Genomic DNA, 4411 nt, shown 5'->3' on the forward strand with positions numbered 1-4411 from the left:
CCAACATACAAGCCCTGTCTCACAGCAGCCTCCTAATACGCAACGCCACCAACACGCTCCGCTCTTTACTCCAGGCATTGCCATTTAATTGCTTTATATATATATATATATATATATATATATATATATATACTTCAGACGAAGAAAGGACAGTTTGTCAGGCAATTAAGGCAGCCTGGCTCTTGCTCTTCCCTCTCGAAAGCTAAATGGAGATATTTACAGGACTATACACACAGTCAGATGATTTTAGGAACTGCAAGATGAACAGAGTGATGGAAAAACCAAGTGTAGGGGTATAGCCAACTTTAGCAATTCCAAATTAGCATTAGGATTAGCGCAACAGCAATTCTGGGAAACAAAGCAACATAATTATTCTGTTTAGTCACTGCAAAATGGATATGGTACAAACTAGGGTAGAAACTCAGAGCGAGGTATCAAAATATTACTGACGTAATTTACTCTTTGTGACAAATAACAACAAAAACAGTCACAGATAACAGCAACATTAAGCAGAGGTGAGTAATTAAAGGTTGTGTGCTGAAAACAATTTTATAGCTTTTGACCTCAGATAATGAATATGGTGCCCCTCACTCCAAGATACAGCAAAACATTCACATTCACCAACCCTTTAAACAAAATTATACTTCTCCGCCCTCTGCTTCCTCCCACACGCAGACACACACACACACACTGAGCTCATTGCCCCTCTACCTCTCATGCTCATCCGCACACATTTACAAATTACGGGCCCACAAATCTAAATCCATGCCCTGAACTGTCAACACCGTGCAAGACATTATGTGGAAGCGATAGATATAGAGACAGTCAGAAGGAACAAGAGAAAGAAAAAGAGAGAGAGAGAGAGAGAGAGAGACGGAGAGAGAAAGAGAGAGGGAGAGGGAGAAGAAGAGAGAGGGAGAGACAGCTTCTGAGACGAAGCTCTTAATTAATGCAACACAACAAGGCTAATCACCTCAGTGACATTCCAATTTAAATATGATTAATAATGAATGTAAACGGATGTCCCCTCCGCAGTGGCAAGCACAGGGTTCGGGGGAGGGGGAGGGGGGGGGTGACGTGCAGAGAGAGACGGGGCAGGTGAACAGGCGGACAGGGAGGAGCAGATCAGGGCTGCAGGAGAAACTCATTTTAATGCTACTCTTTCCCTTTCTGGTCAAAAAAAGAAAAAAGTTATTCGCGCAAAACCCTGTTCGGACACAGTCTCCAGTCAGCATCTCTGACTAGAATGTCTGCATCAGCAAGAGCAGTATAACAGATAAATGTACTCGCCGACTGATATTGACAGGTATACGAGGGTGAGCGCTGTTATTTTGTGTCGTAAAAAAAAAAAGGAGACGGTTTGGAAATACACGAGTCTTATAAGGGTTAATGGAGTCAGGTCATGATTAAATGGCCTTTTTGAGAATGAACAAATAATTAGGTGATATCTATTCAGGTGATTAAATTATACATGCATACACACACAGACACACACACACACACACACACACAGTCACTCACACTCACACATAGGGGGAGAGAGAGAGAGAGAGAGAGAGAGAGCGAGGGAGAGGGAAAGAAAGGAACAGAGAGTGAAAGAAAGAGAGAGAAGGAATTGCTTCTACTGAAGCTGTGTGATTGCTTGGGTTGATACATTGATCAGATTTGGTGCAGAGTGGCCTATCTCTTTATTGCTTTCATCATTATGGCAAACACCCCACCTCCATTTCTCTTCACCTCCACCCCGCACCCCCTCCTCCACTCCGTCCTCTCTCTCTCTCTCTCCCACTGGGCTCAGAGGGAGATTTACTGTCATGGTTTCCGCCGTTCACACCCAGAAGCCTCCGTCTAAGCGCGGCCTTAATTACTGCTCCACCTCCTCCTACTCCTCCAGCAACACCCCCCTAGCACCACTCCCCTTCCACACAGCACCACCCACCCAGCAAGTCCCCCCTCACCTGCTAAGCCCTGTCTCTTACTCACAGCTTCTTCTTAATACCAAGAGTGTGTGTGTGTGTGTGTGTGTGTGTGTGTACATGTGTGCCTGGCTGTGTTTCATGGAGGGATGTGAATCAGGGATGTGGTTTTGTGAGTGTGGAAGAAAGAAGAAGAAGAGAGAGAGAGAGAGAGAGAGAGAGAGAAACTGAAACGGAGTGTCACCTGCTCCCAGATGAGTCCCTGTACAAGAGTCTGTCTCTAGAGAGGGACAGTCAAAGTCCCTCTGATTAAAACAAACAGAGAATAACAAAACAAACAGGAATCACATGTTCTTCCTTATTAAAGCTAAACACGCATCACATGCTTCAAAGGTCGTGCTACATTCTCTGGATTTTCAAAAAAATAGTAGCTTAAAAGTCACAAATGAATGACTGCATAATTACCACAGTATGTATATTAATATCAGAGGATTTTATGATATGATTTCCAGGGAAATGCCTTGAGTTTAAGAGGATAAATATGCAAAACATAAAAGCTCTCTCTCTCTTTCTCTCTCTCTCTCTCTCTCTCTCTCTCTCTCTTCTCTCTCTCTCTCTCTCTCTCTCTCTCTCTCTCTTTCTCTCTCTCTTGCTAACGATTGACAGTATTTCAGTTGTAGTGAAATAAAGTACTGTGTTTTGAGAAAAGCCAAGTCTGAAGTGTTAGCCTGCTATTCAAGCACGAATTAGACACATCACTTAGCACAGAGCCAAACATACCTCCCAATGCAATATCGCACTCAAAATTCAGGCACTCTGGCCAAGTTCATTCTAATGCTCCAATTCACAGCTCTCTGTCTCTGCTACAGACCTCTCATCTACAGGTGGAGACAGCTAACGATACCACATTGTATAGATACACACACACACACACACAAACAACCTCAAAGAGAACATGAGACAGGTTGGTGCAGCAAGAAAACAGAGGTTCGGATGGGGGTTGGGGTCCGTGGGGTGGGGGGGGTGTGAGAGTACTTACAGGAATTCCTCTTGCTGCCGTCCATGGACCCTGGGGAAGACATCCCGGACTGGGGCGGCAAGCTGACGGGAATCTCGCAGGAGGCTGGAGTGGTGGGACGAACAAGTGTAGAGGAGAAACAGGAGGTGGAGGAGGAGGAGGAGGAGGAAAGTCTAACTCACAGCACTGCCCACCTGCCACTCATCCTCCTCTGAGTGGCTGCCGGGAGCGTACTGCTGGAAAACTTGAGCCACACACTCACACACACACACACACACACACACACACACACACACACCGGGTCCAGAGGCACGGATGCTGGGGTTTAGCTGGGATGCTATGAAGCTTAGGCTGCTGCTGTGGCGTGATGTGTACACACTGAGAAGTCTGTGTCTAACTGGGAGATACTGAGGGAACACAGTCGACTGTAGTAGATGGGAATGTACCACTCAGCGCCTCAGGAGCAGGGGGGGACTTTACTGAGACACACACACACACACACACACACACAAACACAGACACACACAGAAGTGGGGGACAGAGTGGATGACTAGGAGAATAGTTGAGCACCTGGATGCGAAACCGTTTCCGCTTTTTGAATACTTTGTGCTAGGAAAAGAGAGAGAACGAGAAGAAAGGAGAGAGAGAGAGAGAGAGATGCTACTTGAGAGAAGTGAAAAATATTGAGAGAGACCAAGACCAAGAGAGAGAGAGAGAAAGAGGGAGAGAAAACAAGCATTAAATAGTGTAAAAAGAGAGAATAGAGGGAGAGAGGATGAGACAGAGAGAGAAACAGAGAGAGGGGGAGGAAGGGATGAGACCGAGAGAGAAACAGAGAGAGAGGGAGGAAGGGATGAGACCGAGAGAGAAACAGAGAGAGAGGGAGGAAGGGATGGAGCTCCAGGTCTCTGCCATTTCATGTCATAATCACATCACTGTGCCCAGTAATCCAATTTTATCCAGTAAGGCTTGACATTTGTGACAGCATAGAGCCTGCTTAGTGTATGTCTCTGTATATTAACTAACCCTGTATCTTATATCCCACACACACACACACACACACACAGGGGACTTTAGAACATGTAAACAGATATAAAACAACAAAATATGATTAAATTGCCAAACAACAAACACACCAGACATGATTCATGTAGGAGAATTCAGAAAGCATGAACACACTCCAAATGTAAATGAGACCTAATTTTGGTTTGTATTCTGCCTGTCTTGGAAGTCACTTTGGATAACAGCATCTGCTAAATGTATAAATGCAACGTAATGTAATGTAAATGAAAAATATTAGTTACTTTATAGTGGTTGCATTACTAATGCAAATGACACATAAACTGTAATATCATTTATGAGCCACTCTGTAGCCTCTGCAGTTCCATTTTCTAACGGTAAAGAGTTTAGACCTGCCCCCCTCCCTCAACCAAAAAAAAAAAAGAAAATGTCAACCACAACAAGCCCTATCCCGACG

The sequence above is a fragment of the Chanos chanos genome, chromosome 12, assembly GCF_902362185.1.
Source record: "Chanos chanos chromosome 12, fChaCha1.1, whole genome shotgun sequence".
NCBI classification, from domain to species: domain Eukaryota; kingdom Metazoa; phylum Chordata; class Actinopteri; order Gonorynchiformes; family Chanidae; genus Chanos; species Chanos chanos.